At 44.1% G+C, this 20,300-nt stretch overlaps 1 protein-coding gene across 3 annotated transcripts in view; it reads left to right on the forward strand.

Moving 5' to 3' along the window:
• Window positions 1-20,300, forward strand: part of Galntl5 (polypeptide N-acetylgalactosaminyltransferase like 5) — a 96,806-nt gene that overhangs the window by 22,836 nt on the left and 53,670 nt on the right. The window contains exon 2 of one of the 3 annotated variants that reach the window (XM_087207712.1): window positions 14,490-14,605. The exons of the other annotated variants lie outside the window; for them this stretch is intronic. The gene's annotated coding sequence lies outside the window, so the exon portion shown is untranslated. The remainder of the gene's footprint in view (window positions 1-14,489; window positions 14,606-20,300) is intronic. 3 annotated transcript variants of the gene reach the window in all.

Raw genomic sequence — 20,300 nt, forward strand, 5'->3', positions numbered from 1 at the left:
GAACAATACAGAAAATTAATGAATCAAAGAGTTGGTTTTTTGAAAGAATAAATAAAATCAATAAACCTTTAGCCAACCTTAACAAAAAAAAGGAAAGAAAAGGCTCAAATCCATGCAATTAAGAATGAAAAAGGTGAAGTCACAACAGAACCAGCAGAAATCCAGAGGATCATCAATACCCACTTCGAGAACCTGTACTCTAATAAAATGGAAAGCACAGAAGAAATGGACAGATTCCTAGATACATGCAAATTGCCAAAGTTAAATGAAGAAGATATAGAAATTCTAAACACCCCAATTGCAATGAGTGAAATTGAAAATGAAATAAAAAATTTACCAACAAAGAAAAGCCCAGGTCCTGATGGTTTCACTGCTGAATTCTATAAGACATTTAAAGAAGAACTATCACCATTACTCTTTAAACTCATCAAGGAAATTGAAAGGGAAGCAAGCCTTCCAAATTCATTCCTGGAAGCAAGTGTTACTTTGATTCCAAAACCAGGGAAAGACCCAACCCAAAAAGAAAACTACAGGCCAGTCTCCCTAATGACCATAGATGCAAAACTCCTCAACAAGATACTGGCAAACAGAATACAGAGGGTTATCAAGAAGATCATACACCCTGACCAAGTCGGATTTATCCGAGGGATGCAAGGATGGTTCAACATTCATAAATCAATAAATGCAATACATTATATTAACAGAGTCAAGGACAAAAGCCATATGATCATCTCAATAGATGCAGAAAAGGCATTCGACAAAGTAACACCCATTCATGATAAAAACCCTACAGAAAATTGAAATAGAAGGTCTCTATCTCAACCTGAATAAAACTATCTATGAAAAACCAACAGCCAACATCATACTAAATGGCAAAAACTGAAAACTTTCACGCTAGAATCAGGAACAAGATAAGGATGCCCACTGTCACCGCTCCTGTTCAATATAGCTCTGGAAACATTAGCCACAGCAATTAGAAAAGAGAAAGAAATAAAAGGAATAAAGATAGGAAAGGAAGAAGTTAAACTGTCATTATTTGTTGACAATATGATACTTTACATAGAAGACCCAAAACACTCGGCCAAAAGACTTCTAGACTTAATTGACAGATTTGGTAGAGTAGCTGGATATAAGGTCAACACTCAAGAAACAATAGCCTTCTTATACACAAATAGCAGACTCACTGAGAGAGAAATTAGGGAAACAATTCCTTTTACAATAGCATCCAAAAAAATGAAATAGCTAGCAATCAATCTAACAAAGGAAGCAAAAGACCTTTACACTGAAAACTATTGCACTCTTAAAAAAGGAGATTGAGGAGGATATAAAAAAATGGAAAGACATCCCTTGTTCCTGGGTAGGAAGAACGAATATAGTGAAAATGGCCATACTTCCAAAACTACTATATTGATTTAATGCAATGCCAATTGAAATTCCAACAATATAATTCACAGAACTAGAGAAAACAATCCAAAAATTCATTTGGAATCATAAGAGACCTAGAATAGCTAAAGCAATTCTAAGCAACAGAGACATGGCTGGGGGTATCACAATCCCCAACTTGAAACTATACTACAAAGCTACTGTGATAAAAACAGCATGGTACTGGCAAAGAAACAGACCTGAGGATCAGTGGAATAGATTAGAAGATGCAGAAACAACTCCAGACATACTCAACCACCTCATCTTTCACAAAGGAGCCAAACACCCTCATTGGGGTAAAGATAGGCTATTTAATAAATGGTGTTGGAAAAACTGGATTTCAACCTGCCAAATATTAAAACTAGACCCATACCTATGCACTAAACTGAGATCGAAGTGGATTAAAGATCTAAATATTAACACTAAACTTGCTGGAAGATAAGTTAGGTAGAACTCTTGACATTGGCATAGGAAAAGACTTTATGAACAAAACCTCAGTAGCACGGGAACTAGCACAAAGAATCAACAACTGGAATCTCATCTTATTAAAAAGTTTCTGCACTGCAAGAGAAACCACCAACAGAGGTAACAGACAACCTACAATGTGGGAAAAAAATTTTAGCATCTATTCCTGAGACAAAGGACTACTATCTAGAATATATACAGAACTGGAAAAAAACAGACCCCCCAAATTCAAAGACCCAATACAAAAATGGGCATCTGAAATGAACAGACATTTCTCAGACAAAAAAGTACAAGCAGCAAATAAATATATGAAAAAATGTTCAACATCACAGGTCATTTGAGAAATGCAGATGAAAACAACACTGAGATTCCACCTCACCCCAGAAAGGATGGCTGCTATCATGAAATCAACCAATAACAAATTCTGGCAGGGCTGTGGGGAGAAAGGAACCCTTCTCCATTGTTGGTGGGAGTGCAGACTGGTGCAACCACTGTAGAAATCAGTTTGCAGATACCTCAAAGAACTAGGGCTAGAGGTCCCATTTGACCCAGCTATTCCTCTGCTGGGGATCTTCCCAAAAGAATTAAAAGAATCATACCACAGCAATATATGTGCACCCATGTTCATAGCAGCACAGTTTGTAATAGCTAAAGCTTGGAAACAGCCCAATTGCCCATCAACTGGAAACTGGATAAAGAAGATGTGTTTTTTGAATAAAATGGAGTACTACTCGGCCATAAAGAACGAGAAACTAGAGACATTTATAGCTAAGTGGATGCATATTGAGGCCATACTCTTAAGTGAAATAAATAGGACACACATGTGTAAATACCAAATAGTTTCTCTAGTGTGAGAAACTGAAAGTGTAAATAAGAATTAAAATGATTAAAATGAATAATTAATAATTTGAAATAGGAAGAAAAGGTCCAAAGGTGTAGGGGTTGTGGGAGGGGAAGGGGAAAGAAAAGGAGGGAAAGGAAAAATTATGAGAAAAGAAAAAATAGAAACAAATCTATGTAAATAGGGAAGGGTGGAGGGGGTGAAGGCCGCACAAGGAATGGGGAAAAAATAAGAACCAAGATGCATCATGTACAGGTACAAGCACCCAATGATAAATGTAAATGTATTGTATACCTAAAATGTACCAATAAAAGAATTCAAGGAAAAAAAAAAAAAGAATGTAAAACAGAACTTAGTTTCCATAACCTACACTGATCTGTCTAAAGATCACTAGTACTCAAGGCCCAGCTGCCTCTCCAATGTCATCTCCTCCACTCCCTCAAGCACATTGCCATCCTGGCCCCCAAAGGCCACTTTCCTTCCTTCCCTGATTCTTTACCTAACACTCATCCTTTACCTCTTCCTCAAAGAGCATCTCCTGTCCCCCTGTGCTAACCAGCTCCTAGTGAATCTAAATCTTTGTTTTTTCCCTCATGATTGCTGGGAGCAAAAGATTAAATTCAGGTAACATTCTTTGGCTAACCGTGACAGTGTGTAGACTCACATTCAGAAACAAGCTCTTTGTTCTGAATAGTGAAACCAGAGAGGCTGGGGATTTAGCTCAGTGGTTCTGGTGCCTGCCTCAAAAGTGCAAGGTCTGGAGTTCGGTCCCCAGTACAAAAAAAAAAAATTGAAACCAGAAAGCCATTCAGTCATAGCAGCTGCTCCATCCATGTACATGCTGACACAAAATGACCATTTCAGTTTTCCTGATATGTGGTCATTCAAAGACTAGAATAGTTCTGTAGCTGTGGTGTTGGTTAGCAACAAAAGGTCATATAACATATCCTCATGCATATCCTTGTGAAAAAATATTGCACAAAAACAAGCATGGTTGCCTTGTCCCCATCCATAGACTTGTCAACCTGGATTATGTGTCATGGTGACTCATTACTCTGCTTCTATTGTGCCTCAAAATCCTCTTCTATTTCATCAGTTCATCTAGTTACAGTCTAGCTGAAAGAAGAACACATGGCACCCTTCGAACTGCAGCCCATCCTAAAAGTTCAGGACAAGTGTCCTCAGCAGCAGGTGGGAACAGTTCTTCACTGTACTAAAGGGCTCCTTAGCTTCAGCAATGTGGTGAGCCAATAAGAATGATGCTCTCACTGCTGACACATTTGATAAAGTGGCAGTCTTCAATAACTGCTTCTATTTTTTGTGTCTAATTTTTCTCTTTTGAAACACTCCAAAGTCTTGTCTTTTAATGCAGAGGGCTTGGTATCCATGTGGCAAAGTGGTTTTGAAGGTTTCATAGCTTCATTGGATAGCCATTCACTACATGTTATGCAAAACAGGCTTGAAGAATGTGAATCACCTGTTTCAGTGAAACTGAAATTTAAGTAGGACTCTTGGTATTTTCTTTTAAATGCAGCTTTCTTTATGTTGACATTTTAGTCTTCTGCTGTCTCATCATTGGATTTGCAAAGAAGCTCTCTACTGGTATTTGTTCTTTTACTCATTTTGGCCAGGGTTAGCTTGTGGGCTTCCCAAGAATACTGAGACAAGTGCACAGTGCAGGAAAGAGGCACAAACAGAAGCAGTAAGTAAAATAAGAGGTGGGCCATAAGCAGATAATGTAAGTATCAGATTCTGACTGAAAGCCTGCCACCAGTTTAATAGAAATTGTTTTATTATGGTCTCTGTGCAGTTATCCCTCTCTGCTAATGATAATCTATATTTGCAGTTGCTCTCCAGCACTAGCATCACTGCCTCAGCTCTACTTCAGATCACCAGGCATTAGATTCTCACAAGGAGCATGTGACCTAGATCCCTCACAGGTGCACTTCACAGTAGGGTTTTCACTCCTATGAGAATCTAATGTTTGACAGAAGGTGGAACTCTGTAATTTGAATGATGGATAGCAGCTATAGCTATAGATGAAGCTTTGTGGTCTTACCCACTGCTCACTTCTTACTGTGTGGCCCAGTTCCTTCAAGTCAAGGGCCAGTACAAGTTCATGGCCCAGGGATTAGGGACTCCTGCTTTAACTTTAATCAGGTGGTAAAGGCAGAACACATAAAATAGGCTGTTTTTTAGAGACCACTCTGAAAGACAACATCAGAAGTCCCGGTGTCCAGCAAAGAGAAAAATAGCAGTGTGAAATGGAAAAGAACAGATGATGGAAAATTTGTACAGAAAAAAAAACTCAAGCAGGACTTGTGTAGGAAGAAGACTGCATCCGGACCGTATCCAAACATCTGAGTCTGGATGCTTGCAGATGTGTTGCCCCAGTAAGGGAGTCACAAGCCCTTGTGATGGTCCCAAAGCCCCATTTCCTGCCCCAGGCCCCCTTGAGAACTAAAGAAATTGACCTGAACCCCCAACCCCCAAGGGCCTTCCAGGCCAGAGTCACATTATGGTTGCCACAGTTTCCTCTTCTCTGAAGTGCTTCTAGCGATAAAGACATCTTTAATGACACTGGGCTGGGAAATAGATGCGCATCCTATCATTATGAGTCTCTTAGCCATTTCTCAGCTGTCTCATCTGGTTTCACAACATCCCTGTGCCACAAAGCAAGGGCAAATTTCACTCTCTATGCATCAAGAAATCAAACAACCTCTGTAAGAATCATATAAGTCAGGAGCCAACCTGGGAATCAGTCCAAGATTCCGTGTGTGTGTGTGTGTGTGTGTGTGTGTGTGTGTGTGTGTTTGCTCTCGAACTTACTCCCTATGATAAAATAGAGCAAGGTGTTATGTAAATGTGAGGCGCCTTGTAAGGGCTGGGTAGCACCCCTGCGTCTCTGCTCGGCTGAGGAGGATGCTCTATTCACAGGGGAAGGATTCTCCTGGTTGGGTCGTGCCTCCTCACATGGGCCTGTGTATTCAAGGGCAAAGCCTGGCTCCACGGTGTCTGTTCCTAATGGACTTTGAGTTCTGTCCATTAGTGAAGAAATGAATTATTGAGAATCTCTAGTGTAATAAAGTCCAGGCTGTGTTCTGGAGGGTGCAGATATCCCAGGGAGAAGTCTTGGTCCTTAGAAAGCAGCCCAGAGGAGGGCGAAGGACCAATGCAAGGAAACAAACTGGGACTGTTCTGACACTGGTAGGGGCCAACACAAGGGCTGCTGGAGCTGCGCTGGCCAGGAAGGGTCCCTCAAAGAGTCCAGAGAGATGAAGAGCCTACAGTGACCTGGGGGAGTATTAGACACAGAGTAATGCTTGGAAACTCCACCCATGAGGCCTGCTAAACTCGAGCAGGAGACCCTGCCTGATGTCCTCTGAGAACAGCTGTCCAAGCAATGCACGTGTGATGCACTGCACACACAGGGGAATGGGAAGAACCTGGGATGTATGAATCAGCACAGGGAGATGGTGGTCCGGGCCACAGATAAATGTGACCTGGACTAAGTCCTAGCATTACTGATACTAGAGCTAAGTTACAAAGGAACCTGATGAGTTTGGGCTGAGACATGACATGAAATCAGGAAAAGGTTTTGAGGCTGGATTTAGAGGCATTCAGTAGCTCTCTTTGGGCCATATGAGGTTTGATGCATCTTTGACACCCAAAAGGTGACACTCAGCAGCCGCTGTGGTGGTCCTGTGTGGGACTCAGACTCAGGTTTGGACCCGAGTAACACATTTTCGGGAAGGGAGTGGGTGGAATTGTGTGTTACCATATAAGTTTCCTGTGGCTGCTGTCATAAAATATATAAACCAGGAGGCTTAAAACAATACCTGTTTGTGCTCCCGCAGCTGGAGGCCGGAAGTCTGAGAGTGAAGTGTCAGTGGGACCAAGCTGAGCTTCCTCTGAAGGCTCTAGGAGAGAATCCTTCCTGCCCCTTCCGAGCTTCTTTCACATCTTTTGGATCATTGGATTCCTTGGCTTACTACTGCAATGCCCCATCTCGGCTACTGTTATTACCTGTGTCTGTCTATGTCCCAGTCACCCTCTCCTTCAGAGGACTAGTCCTGGGATTAGGACCCAAATTCACTATGACCTCATTGGGACTTGATGACATCTGCAAAGATCCTGATTCCACGGTGCAGGTGGACATGAACTTTGGAAGGACACTGTTCAACCCGGCTCAGTCACTGGGGAAAGAATGTCACTAGGGAAGAAGCCTGATGGGTACAGGGCATTGAGGTCCTCGTGGTTAGAGGACAGACAGAAGGAGCTACCTAGTAATGGGGCAGGAGAGACTGCAGCAGGGGTGGGTCTCACAGGATCAGAGGAGAATCTTTCCAACAAGAGCGGCTAACAGTGTCCCACACTGCTGGCAGATGGAGGTGGACCGACCTTCTGGTTTTGGAAACAGCTTACAGGCAATTCAATCTTTTCACTGGCATTAGGTACCCTTGGGGAGGGTTGGCCTCACCCAGGAGCAGGGAGCGGCCATTCTGGGAACACATCATGGTGGCACTCGTGGGGAACACGGCAAGTTCTCAGTTGGAGGAGTGTATTTTATCTGTCAACTGTGAGCAGTCAAAGCCAAGAGCTGGGATGGGGATATCAGGAGAGCTGGGGGGCAACTTGAAGCATGGGAGGCGGTGTCCAGAAATGCACAGGACAGTGAGCCCTGCAGAGATCCAGGGGGCCGGGCCTGCCTGGCCCGGCTCGTGGACAGGGACATTGGGACTGCCCATTGCTAGGGTTCTGCCAGAGGGAGGCCTGGGCTGGGAAGGCTGAGGTTCACCATGGACCATCAGTAAGAGTGAGGTTTAAGCAAACAGAAGGCAGGGCAGGGTGGCCGGGAGGTGGGTGCGCAGGGCTGCTGGTGAGAGGTGTCACTGGTTAGGACACTGTCGATGTGGGCTCGCGAAGTGCACAAGGACCAGAGGTGGCAGCTGGTGTCTGGAATGGAGGCTGGAGGTGGGGGCTGTGTCTAGCTGGAACAAGATTAGGGTCACCTGCGCGTGTTGGAATGGCAGGGGGGAGGCAAAGGACGGTGAGACAAAGGCAGCATGTGGCAACTATTTCAGCACGGCGCTGTGCCAGTGCAAGGGAGAGTACGGCCTACTCCAGGGTGCCCCTAGCTGCTGGGAAATCAAAGGCAGAGGAAAGGGCCACCGTTCACTGCCAGGACTTGAGGGGTCAAGGAGGCAGAGGCAAGGAGCCACAAGGCAGTGAGCCCACCATTCTGTCCTTGCCAGCTTTAGGCACCGGCTAAGTCCCCACCTGAGAGCAGCAGCAGGAGTGAGGACAGCATCTGAGCAGAGTTCCCAGGAGCCTCAGAGCACAAGGACAGAGAACAAGAGTCCTGCATGGGCCAGGAGCTGACCCCCGCACATACCTGCCCTCCTTCAGGGAGTCTGGAATTCAGTTTGAGATGGGAATTCTCAGATTGAGAAGGAAAGAAGGAGCTAGACATTAACAGAAGGAAATATTTAGCAGCCACAGGGGTCCCAATAATCCACTAATTACCATCATAAAAGCAGCCAAACCATGTCACCAGCTTAAAGTGCCCAAGGCCCTGCCAGCTGTCTATTTTAAACTGGGCACACAATTTTACTTGTTTTATTATGACCAATAAGCTTGAAATGTAAAAACATTTTTTTCCAGATAAGTTTGCCACAGGTAAACCAGGCTTTCCCAAGGGTGGATTTGTTAAATATTCAACAATAAAGTACTTGTAGAAAGCAGAGGAGAAGCTGACAAGAATGTTTGTCTTGGCAAAGGGGAGTCTTGGGTTACTTTTCCAGCTCTCCTGCCTCCTTGGGGCGACTGTCCTTGGGGCTCTTTCTACTGAAAGCTTGACGAAGAGAGTGGCTTAACTTTTCTTTTTTTTTTTTTTTCCATGTCTCTTTTTTTATGCCTCTACGCAATTGCCTAACAAGTTCTCCAGTAATAATGGTGGCTGAAATGGAGAGGGAATAATCCTGACAGAGCTCTGAGGATTAGAAGTGCTGGGTAAAACTTGTAAGAACCTGTGTCCCCATTTTGCAAAGAGTGAGCTGGGATGCAGACACCTTAAGTAACCTGCTCTTAAAGGCTGAGAAGCGCAGGAGCTAGGAGTCAAACTCAAGACTGGAATCAAAGTGCAAGGCCTTTCCCACGAAGCCTGCTGCCCTGTCACCAAGCAGGGTAGGCACTTTCATCAGCCTCATTGGCTGATCAGCAAAGAGGAGAAGAATTGCCAACATTGTGCCAGCACACAGCCTTCATTCCTTCCTTCATTCTTTTCATCTGGCAAATACTTGTTGAGTGCCTGCTCTGTATAGGCACTGTGCTAGAAGCTAGGGCCACAGAAAGGAAGGTGTGGATAGGCAGTCTACAGCAGACCCATGTAGGACCTAAAGATATTGAGAAAAACTGAAAAGAAGCCACTTGCTAGATAAGAGAGGAAGAGTTTACCTGCGGCTATACTAACAGAATGTTGATCAGCTCAAGATGTGGAAATGTGGGCAGTACGATGTCAGTGGGAAAGACCAGTTATGAAACTGAGACTGAATCTGAGATACCCCACACACCCCCTGCTCTTTTTGTGGTCATGGGCGTTTGCCCTGAGCTATATCCTCATCTCTTTTTTAAATTTTATTTTTTATTGTGAGACAGGGTCTCGCTATGTCACTGTTTCCCACTGGGCTTCAACTTGCAATTCTTCTTCCCCAGCCTTCCCTGGGATTACAGGTGTGTGCCACTACCCCTGGGTCTAAAATCTCTTAATGTTCATAAAGCAAACTTCTGTTAAAGTTGCACAGATGTGCTGAATGTCCTCCGTGCACCTCTGCAGATCCCATCCGCCCTCCTCTTTCTCTGCATCTGGGGTGCTGACCTTAGTGGCTACATCCAAGGGCACCTTGACCTTGGCCTCCGGCCCCTTGGACCAGCAGAAGCCACTCCAGGACACTGGATAGAGGGAGGAGAGTGGAGTTAGGAAGGTGTCCCCCATGCCTCCCTGTGGCCAGCATCGGCCAAGCTGGGTCTGTCACCTGCTCTCAGCTCCTACAGGACCCTGCGGCTGCCACCTTCACCTCTTTGGGCAACAGTGCGAAGATGCATGCTGTCACCAGCTCCAGGTCCTGTAGCACCTTCAGTGCTCCCAACACCTTGCCCTCGCACGCGTGAACAGTTTATCGCTAATCTTCCCTCAAATCCCCTAAACTGTGGGTGCCAAGAATCACCGTGTGGGACCCTGATGAACACACTGTGCTCATCTTGTTGCTCCTGCCTGGGTTTTGTTACATCTCTGTAATAGTCACCTTTGGGGGGGCGTGGCCAACTCATGACTCCTCTTTTCTCTAAGCGCTGTCCTCACATCACAAGGTGGACCCCGAATCCACAATTGTGCCAGGTGCCCATAAATGGCTGGGCTGGAGTGGAGGCCACAGGTCCCCTGGGCCCAGTGGGTGTCCTCTCTGGAAGGCCTGGTCAGGACTGGAGACAGCAGCAGCCTTGCCTGATAGACACCCTGAGAGCAGAGAGAGTTGAGGCCAGCTGGCAGAGAGATGGAGAGGTGGACCCAGGCACCCAAGGACAGACGCCACTTCCGCCTTCCTGAGTCCCAGCGTCACACGGCCTCCCAGGGCCTGGACACCGGCTCAGGAGCCTGCTCATCCCTCCCCCTATTCTCACGAGTCAGCTTGAATTAATTTCTGCCACTTGCGACCAAATGACTCCTCAGGTACATGATCATGAGTTACTTTCACAATCAAAAAGTAACACAAGATTTTAATCTTTTATAACATTGAATTTTAAAATACTACTAGACCCATAGGAAGTTCCAAGAAGTAGTACAGAGTCCATATCCTTCACCCCCAGCTCCCCAATAATGACATCCCATGTAGCTTTGGAACAGTATCTAAACCAGGAAATGTATACGGCCGCCGAGTTGTTAGCCGGACTACACACATTCGGTTCTCACCATCATTCAGACCTGCTCTTGTGGATTGCGCTCCACAGCCCATATCAGGCCCTGGAAACCGCTGGCCTCTCCTCCCTCTCCATACTTTTACATAGTGAATGTTGTGTCATGGAATCATCTGTAGTCATGCACCCAGCACTGACATTTCCATCAAGGATGGACTGTATATATGATGGTGGTCCCATAAGAATACAGTGGAGCTAAACAATTCTTGTCACCTTTTCACTGTTTTGACATGCAAACACAGCTCAGCATTCTCAGAAGCAACTCAAACCCTCATCCATGATATCTACATGCTTCCCTTGCCTTGGGATATAATTTACTGAAATCAGACAGTCACACGACCTCATCCCTCAAAGCTCTGTGCTGGATCATGTCATTGTTAATTGTCACTGCGTCATCTTCACCATCGGAGCGGAGCAGTTGTGTGCAGGTCACGATCCTCTCCTCTGGGCACAGGATGCCATCTCAGCGTGAATGTGGTTTGCTGAGCCAGGGCAGAGCAGGGCAAACCGTGGGGTGTCCTGACTCAGCCGAATGCTGGACCCAGCCTCCCTGCAGCTCCTGTTGCTCTGCACTTCGTGGTTTCAAGATAATGATCCTGGAAAATAAAAGCCAAAGAAGAGCCCAGCTGCTCCATTTTTTCATCTGTTTCATTTCACCATCTATCCCAAGCAGGAAGCCTCTTTCTTGTTCCTGTTTCTCCCAGCATACCAAAACTCTATGTAAGAGCTGATGCAGCATGATTTGTGAGACTTCGTTCAGGCTGGCTCTTAGCTTTTTCAAGCAATTTAGCAGTATATCCTGAGTTATGACCCATCTAGCAGCAGTTTAGCACTGGCAGATGGGCAAATGTGAGCTTGAATCTCAGAGCTTGGCAGTATGCTAGTCACTTATCCGCTGCAGAAATCCAAGTGACCCCTTGTCTCTGGCCCTGTTTCCTTAGGTGAACCTCCTCCTCTTGTGTCCATGCCCCTGCGCCTGGGCTATCCCTAGACTCGGTTTGCCAGCAGAAAGCAGCAAACTCGATGCTGAGCATTCCCAATCTAGACCACAGGAACACCTGGCGGTTTCTGGTTTCATGCTTTGGGTGGGGGGCTCTGCGCTATCCTGGAAGAAGTCGGGCTGCTCTGCTCACAGATCCAGGTAAAGAAAGGCATGCAGATGAGGGAGAGGCCCGGTCACCCCAGAATCCTGGTGCAGCCCAGCTCACAGGCCCAGGGAGCTGTGCCAGATCCCCCAGTGCAGGCCAGCATCCAGGGCCACAGGCTTGGGAACACTGGGTGGGAAAGAAGACTGCCTGACCAAGTCGGGCCAACCCAGAGTCGAAGAGCTTGTTGGATGACTGTTGCTTTAAACCACTGAGATATGGGATGGTTTATAGACAGCAACAGATCCTGGAAACGTTAAGCAGAGATGGACTGTGTTTACAGTGCCAGGTACAAGGTGAATATGTGGACGTGACCTTTATTTGACTTTGTTAGAACTGTAGGTATACTGAGAGCTCCTTGGAGATGAGTGTCTAGAATGTGCTTTAGACAGGCAGGTCTTGAGCGGTCTGAATCATCACTGCATCTCCCTCAGAAACACAACCAGAGAGGAGTCACCCTCTGTTCCTTCTCCCCTTGAAGGCACCCCTCAGCCATCAGATCCAGGCTGAGCCCACTGCTATATGGCTACACTGTCTTTTGCCATGTTTGTTGCAAGGACAAGATGGAGCTGGGAACCTGATCAGGGAGGTTACTGCAGGAGGAGGGACAGTCACTGGCCTGGACCAGGGATGGTGGATGAGATCAGATGATGAACCTGGGTCTCAAGCTTGGAACTGTCCCCTGACATGCAGGGGCTAGGAGAAATCAGGTTGTGGTTGGGTGAAATCACTGGGTGATTATAAAGATACAACTCCTTTGCCAAATGATGGGCCATTAGAGTAAAAATAGAAGGAAAAAATGGAAACCAAGCTTTTGTACATAGGCAGGGGAGGGGGCCTAAGGGGAGGAATGGGATAAAATTAAAATAAAATTTATTTTTAAAAAAACCAAATAGGGCCGGGGATTTAGCTCAGTGGTTTCGCCGCCTGCTGCGCAAGTGCAAGGACCCGAGTTCGATCTCTTGTACCAAAATAAATAAATAAATAAATAAATAAATAAAAATTTAAAAACCGAAAGATGTGCCATTAAGGGCTATTTTCATATATAAGGCTTCCCTTTCTTAAGGTTTTCATATACTGAGACCTAGGTGCACCGTGGTAGAGCTACGGGCCTTTTATGTTTCACGAGGTACTGAAACAAGAGCTCCAGCAGTCCTGACATGTAAATAAGTTTACAGCGACTAAAGCCCGGTGACTTCAATGGTGTCACAGGGCAAACCAAGGTTTCCCAGCGGTTTGGATGTTTTAATGTGAAGACAGTGAAAGCAACAATAAGGAAGTCTAAGTGACGGTCCTGTCATTCTTGAAATTCCAAATACTTCCTTTCCAGTGTTCACTGAGCTCCTTCAATAGGACATGCTGACATTAGAGCCGTGTTTCTCCTTTCTGCAGGCACCAATAACCAACCTTAGCACTTAATTCCTGCTCCTGAGCCCAGCAGTATTGGATATCCTTAAGTGCAGACTTCAACACTGACCTAGTGCTAACTCTATGAGCAACAGATTTACAATTGTAAAAACAGGCCAATTAAACTGGGATCTCAGGTTGCTTGCTGGCAGAATTTGGTTAAATATGACGTAATAAACCTAAACCAGCCAACTAAGGCTTTACGTTAATAATGGTATTTTGCGTAATGTGCTGATATGAAAAGGCACTCACTACCTTATTATTAAAGCTCGAAATACAGAGTGGATTAAATATTAAACCAGGCCTCAGGGCTGGGGATTTAGCTCAGTGGTGCACCACCAGCCTGGCAAGCACAAGGTTCTGAGTTCCATCCCTGGTACCAAAACAAAAACAAACAAACAAACAAACAAAAATGTAAACCAGGCTTCAGACTGCATTTCTTTTCTTTGCTGTTAAAACAGACATTAGAGATTTCATTTCAAAACACATCCCCCATTAAATTAGTGTGACTCTATAGTGTTTTGAGATTTAGTTTATAAATTTGTTTTCAAATAACATAAAGTATGTATATACCTAAAATGTATTTGTATATGTATATATATCAACACACATGTATATATAAATATCTTTATCCAAATAATCTTAGTGATCTACACACCAATATAAATGCAAAAAGCTTTAATTACTCCCTTCTACAAGATAGTGATAATGAAATTAATTCCTTTCTCTCTTACTTAGGGGAAAGGAAAAGCAAACTAACATTTACAAAGCAAATTACTTTTTGGTTTTTGGGTTTTTTGGGGTGCTGGGGATTGAACTCAGGTCCTTGCGCTTGCAAAGCAGGTGGTAGAACCACTGAGCTAAATCCCCGGCCCCACAAAGCAAATTATTGATCTGGTATACCTTGAGCTCTTCAAAATAAGTCAGTGAATATGGCACTCTACTTGTTTTTATTTCATTCTTAGAGCAACTAGCACATGATAGAGTGGTATCACTATTTTACCAAGGAGGGAAACTGAGGCTTAATGACATTAATTAGCTTGCGCAAGACCATGTAATTAGTCAATGGTGGAATCTGAATTCACGGCCACTCCCATCTTAGATGGAAATTTGTGCTTTCTTTCCTGGGGTATGGAGGGGAGGAGAGGAGAGGGAAGGGGAAGGAAAAGAAGGAGAGCAGTCTTGATGACCAGATTTTCTTGGTTCCTAAAACTCACTCCTGGTGTCTGGTTGTTTAGGTCTTGGGTAAAGACCCCAAACCTCAATAGGGAGCCCCCTCTTCGAGGTACTGGAAACACCACCCCTCCTCTCTCTGGGCACCAGCCTGACATGTGGAATAAAAGCCAGCTCTCAGGTAAGGTTTATCACATGAATGCATAATTTAGGGGAAAAATACTTCACTAGAGAATTGCATAGTTGGTGGCCTTTTCCTGAGAATTCTGGATGGCCAGGATTTCTCCCTTGGATAAAATTTCCCTTGAGGAAGTCTCTATTCTACATTTTAGAACCTAAAATCTAGGACCTGAGGGCTTCATCTAAGTCACTGGTTTGTGAGTTGTGAGTTCATCTGCTTCTGTCTGTGAAAACTGAGATGAGATAGCTTTTCTTTCGCCTGTACCTTTCTTGTCCTGTCCTGTCCTGCCCTGCCCTTTCTTTCCTCTTTCTTTCTCTTTCTCTTGCATCTTTCTCTCTCCCCCACACCCTCCTCCCCACGCTCTTCTCCTTTCTTCCTTTTTTCTCCCTTTTCTCCTTTCACACCCTTCATCGGTCTTACCTGTGGTCACCTGTGGTCACCTGTGGTCACCTGGGAAGCTGTGCTGTGCCTGGTGGTCTTGAATGGTGCCGTACTTTGGATCTGCAGTGTTCCCCAAGGCCATGTGGTAAAGGCTTAGTCCTCAGCTTGGTGCCCTCAGAAGGTGGCAGACACTTTAAGGAGCACGGTGGTGGGACCTGTGTCCCTGGAGGCGTGTCTTCAATGGACACCATGGGATGCTGCTCTCTTCCTCTTCCTCCTGCCCTCCTGACCTCCATGAGGTTGGCGCCACCTCTGATTCTTTCCTCTTGCAGCTGCATATTATTTACCCTGAAGACAGTTAGTTAAACATATTTTTTATAGAAGAGTCTTCAGTTTGTCACTGCCACCTGCAATACATTCCAGAATGTATACAAAGGGGTACAGCCTTGCCCACTGGGAACTGGTGGGGCTCCCCAACACCTGGTTGCCCCAGGGTCCTGCAAAGCCTCCAGGATGTCAGTTTCCATATATATTTGAATTATTCTAGATCTCCCTCTGGTGGGCCATCGGTGCAATAAAATACCAACTGTTTATAATAGATATGATGTTATAAGGAATTATGTTATAAGGAGTCAATTTCTATGAATCCTATGAGTTGAATAGAACCCATAATTGTTTCTTTTATGCAATATTAAAAAACTGCAAAATACATGTAGAGCATATATGAAAATACCCACATGCTCACCAACCAGCTTTATCAAATCTTAACATTTCTCCCAATATTTACTTTAGCTCTTTTTAAAAAATAAAATAGGTATAATTATGTATCCTCCCATGTTACCCCCCAAGGTGACCTTTATTCTGAATTTATATTTACTACTCCATACATATTTTTATGCTACATATATAAGTGCATGTCAAGTTAATACAAGCTATTATTTTACAAGTCTTAAGCTTATGAGAAGACCTTATCACACTGTATGCAATCTTTTATAATCTGCTTTTCTCCTTCACAATTAGATTCTTGAACTATATTCTTGCAGCTCTGTTCCATTCAATTTTTCTGATCATGTAACTCTGCACATTTTCTAATAAAACTTGCCCTTTTATTTTTAAGAGCAGAAGTGTAGTGATCAAAAAAAAAACAAAAAAAGCATAGCTGAAGCAAATCAGAAGTGAAAGTTAGCAGGTATCACAGGAAGTCAAGAGGAAGCAAAGTGTCAATGTGGAAGTGAAACATTTTTTAAAAATGCATCAAGAGTATGTTGGATGAAAAAAGTAATTTTCCTACATGAGCCAAAGCTATGGGTCATCTTCTATGCTTTTATGCAATGGAAACATAATTTTATACAGTGAAAATATGATTGACACTTTGATCTTTATTCAACTTAAAAAAGGAAGGGAGTTGGTGATATTGTGGAACCTTCATCTCTTCAGTGTTATCAAAAGCAGGTCCTGTGCTGGAGATTTAGCTCAGTGGCACTGCGCCTGCCTTGCAAGCACAAGGTCCTGAGTTTGATCCCTGGTACTGAAAAAAATAAAAAAATAAAAAAGAAAGAAATCTTAAAAGCGGGCCCTGTGCCTTGGCCTTGCCTTTCCGGTCTCATCTCTGCACTTTCGCCCTTGTCATTTTCCCCGTAGAATGCCTTTTGCTACTCACTCTTCCCATCAGAATTTAAACCATCCTAGTAAGGACCTTGAAAAACTTAACTAACTTTTTATGAAAGAAGAGAGATCTAAGAGCAGCTAAGGTAAACTTGTACATCTAGGAATGAAGATATAATACAAAGCCAAGGAGAGATGAGTGGACCAGAATAGGAGTGTAAAGGGAGAGCCACTGTACATAAGAATCATTATACAAAAAAAATGGCCCAGAAATCAGTAGGGAAAGGAAGAGTTATTTGTAGGCTTTTGGAAAATGGAGAAAGAACTAAACATTATGTTCGAAGGACTATACACAATAGTTTCAATACAGACTATGAATAGTAAAATGATAAATTAATAGAATTAAATGGAGGCTAATTTCTTTGCAATCCAAAGGTGGTAGAGGATCTCTTAAATAAAAATTTAAAAGCACAAGCCATAAAGCAAAGAAAAATTTTGAGATGATTTTTATTACATCTAAATTATGGATTTCTAGCCAACCACGGGCCCATGGACAAAGCTACAGTGGACAGAATGAGAAAACACACTTGCAGTACCCAAAGCTGGCAAGGGACTTCCAAGTGATGGCAAACCTTTTAAAGCTTTCAATGATACAAACAGCTTGCTGCAGGCCACAACCCATTGATCCTCACCACTGACCTAGAGAATTCAAGGATTCCATGCAAATCAACAGGAAAAAGACAGCATGGGCTGGGGGCCGGGGTGTACCTCAGTGTAGAGCACTTGCTTAGCATGAAAGGCCCTAGATTGGATCCCTAACAACAGAAGTCTAAACAACAAAAACCAAAACAAAACACAAAAGCAAAGATAGGATAGAGATAGGCAATTTGGAGAAGAGGAGACCCAAAGACTGAAGAGAAAGAAGCCCAGCTTCAATAGGAATCAGCAAAGCGCACAGTAAAACCACATTCCTCTGCATTGATGTGATGCATTGCTGGATCCCTGCCTAGAAGGCTAGACCGAGTATGGGAGCCTGGCTGAAGACAGCCTGTGGGTAAAACTGCCAACAACTTGGGAGGCGTGCATCTGGCTCAGAAAGATTCCCTTCTTGGGAAATCTCTGTTTGGCAAATTGCAAATTAAATGAGCCAGTTGGAAGGCAGAATGAAGATATGAGGTAGAGCCAGAGGGAGAGAACCAGAGGGCCCTGGTGGGCACCAGCAAGTGAAAGCATCAGTGGGGACCCTGGTGGGCATGGCAGCCAAGGGCACTGAGAGAACAGAACCAAGGACGCTGGGGAGGATCCAGAATAGCCCAGAGCAGAACTGCTCCCCACTTCCTGGTCCTGGGCTGGCTGAGTGCTCTTCAGTTCTGTTCTTGGGCTTTTAAAAAATGTGGATTTGCTGAATATCCATCCAATAGCTTTTCTACCTCCATGCAGAAACACCCCCTTTATTTGAGTTTGCTTAGTGGGCCCTTTTCCTTGCACTGCTGAACAAACAATAATGAAAGGGCAAAGGGTCCCCGGATATAGATGGGCCTGGGGCAGAGTAGGAGTTTGGTATTGGGCCAAAGCCTTCAATTGCAGAAGAAAAATGATCCCCAAAACTTTTATACTTAGGAGATTGAGATGCTTTCAGATTTGTCATATGCACAGTATTTTACCCCTCCCATCATCCTCTCTCAGAAAGATTCTGGAGTAGATGTTGCACCAAAACTTGGTCCTGGATGGGATGCTTCTGAAAAGAGAAAAAGAAAATGGAAGAGGAAGAAGGGAAGGAGAAAGAAGGGGAGGAGGAAAGAAAGAACTGAGAAAGTGAAGGGGGCCACTTGGTTTGGTGGTCCAATGCCAACTGCTTCTGTTCTCTTTGTTTGTTTTTTGAGACAGGGTCTCACCATGTAGTTCAGGCTGGCTTTGGACTCACTGTGTAGCCCAGGCCAGAGATCCTCCTGCCTCAGCCTCCTGAGTGCTGGGGTTACAGGCATGGGCCAGCATGCCCAGCAATTGCTTCCATTCTTAACCTGTGATTTGTTTGTTTCACCCAAGCCTCGCACTTTCCAAAGGCAATTAGGACTTGGAAGGAAACTCTGGTGGCCTTGGAAATCCACCTCCCTCCACTTGCCCTTAGATTTTCCATGTGTAAAATGACCAGTGTATAAAATGATTCCCCCAGGTCTCTCCTAGATCGGGTATTGTGTGATTTTAAGTGAAAGAGAAGATTTAAGAAAAATGAAAATGTAGTTATTTTAGAAAAATGTCAGCAGAGGGATGGAGATCCATCCTGAGATGTCACCCGATCAGGCAGATGGGGCGCAACATCAAACACATCAAAGCCCTCTCAGGTTCATTCACATTGTGTTTGGCCACATCCACCAATCTGGCTCCCACAGGCTGAGAGCCTGTGCTTGCTTTTTTTTTTTTTTGGTATCAGGGATCGAACTCAGGACCTTCTGCTTGTAAGGGAGGTGGTGGCACCACTGAACTAAATCCCCAGCCCCTGTGTTTGCTTTTGACACACCTCATGTTGGGGACATCCCAAGTCCTTCTATATCGGTCCACTTCCCTCCATTTGTCTGATTCTCAAAATGCCACTTGGAAAGTTGATTATGCGGCATATGAACGAAGCCACCAACATCAAAAGCCTTCAAGTAACCTGTTTCTCATTAATTAATGTTTTGAATAACTAAGTTGCAGCCCTGAGGTTTATGTGATTTTTGTCTTTAGAGCGTCTTCCTGCAACAGATGTTATCATCCCAGATCCAAAGTTTTCTGGGCTCTCATTAATTAAAGACAAAACTGGTCACTCTCTGAAGAGGCCACTAATTCACATCTATTTCCCCAAATTTTGTTACTAATTATCTGGAGGAACTAACTTCATTGGGCCAATTCCATTCATGGGAATTAAATCAAATAATTCACCTTGGAAACAAAATGTCTTTTCCTCAATGAAGACACAAGGAGCTCTAGTGTAGGACTGTGTTTTTCTGCATCCCTGGTGTAATCTAGCACAGGTTGGTACCCAGGGCTATTAGTTAATTCAACTAGACATATATCACATAAGAGGTACTTAAATGTGAAAAAAATATTTCCGCCCTGCTCCGAAAAAATCCACATGTTGCCATTGTTTATGAACTCCTTTTTCTTGTCTGAAGTCAAATAAACAAAGCTCTGGTTTACAGTCCAAGCGATCAACACATTGTATATTAAATAAGATAGTCCTCCTTGGATAGTGTCAATCAGTTCAAACTCAGAAACTTCATAAGCAAAAAGGACTTTATTTAGAGTCTTGGTAATTGTAATTTGGGAGACACAAGTTCAGATAGCTCTGAGGCTTCTGAATGCTGAGAAGGAACGGGGCCTATATGACCAATAGAAGATAAAGAGAAGAACATGTAGACAGAACAGACATGTCTGTAAAACAAGAGCATCACAATCTCTTGATGTGCAGCCTCTGGGCACAGTGTAATGCCACTTTGTTCTTGTTGTCTCACAGGCCTGCAGTTAAAGGGTAGAAGTGACCAAACTTCATGTCCCAGGCAGCAGCTAGGCTCCCGTGTAACTGTTGCTTCCTAAGAGCCTCCTGAATTCATTTTGAAAAACTTCTTCAGTACTGTTTCACTTTTATTTTCACAGTGTTGAGATGGAGGGTACTGGCAGGACTTCAAAGTAGCAGCCTGTTAAAAAATGAGGAAGGCAGCTGCAATTTTTG

Source organism: Heterocephalus glaber, unplaced genomic scaffold, assembly GCF_053883595.1.
Source record: "Heterocephalus glaber isolate CG9 unplaced genomic scaffold, H.glaber_assembly_v1.0 deba00000818, whole genome shotgun sequence".
NCBI lineage: Eukaryota > Metazoa > Chordata > Mammalia > Rodentia > Bathyergidae > Heterocephalus > Heterocephalus glaber.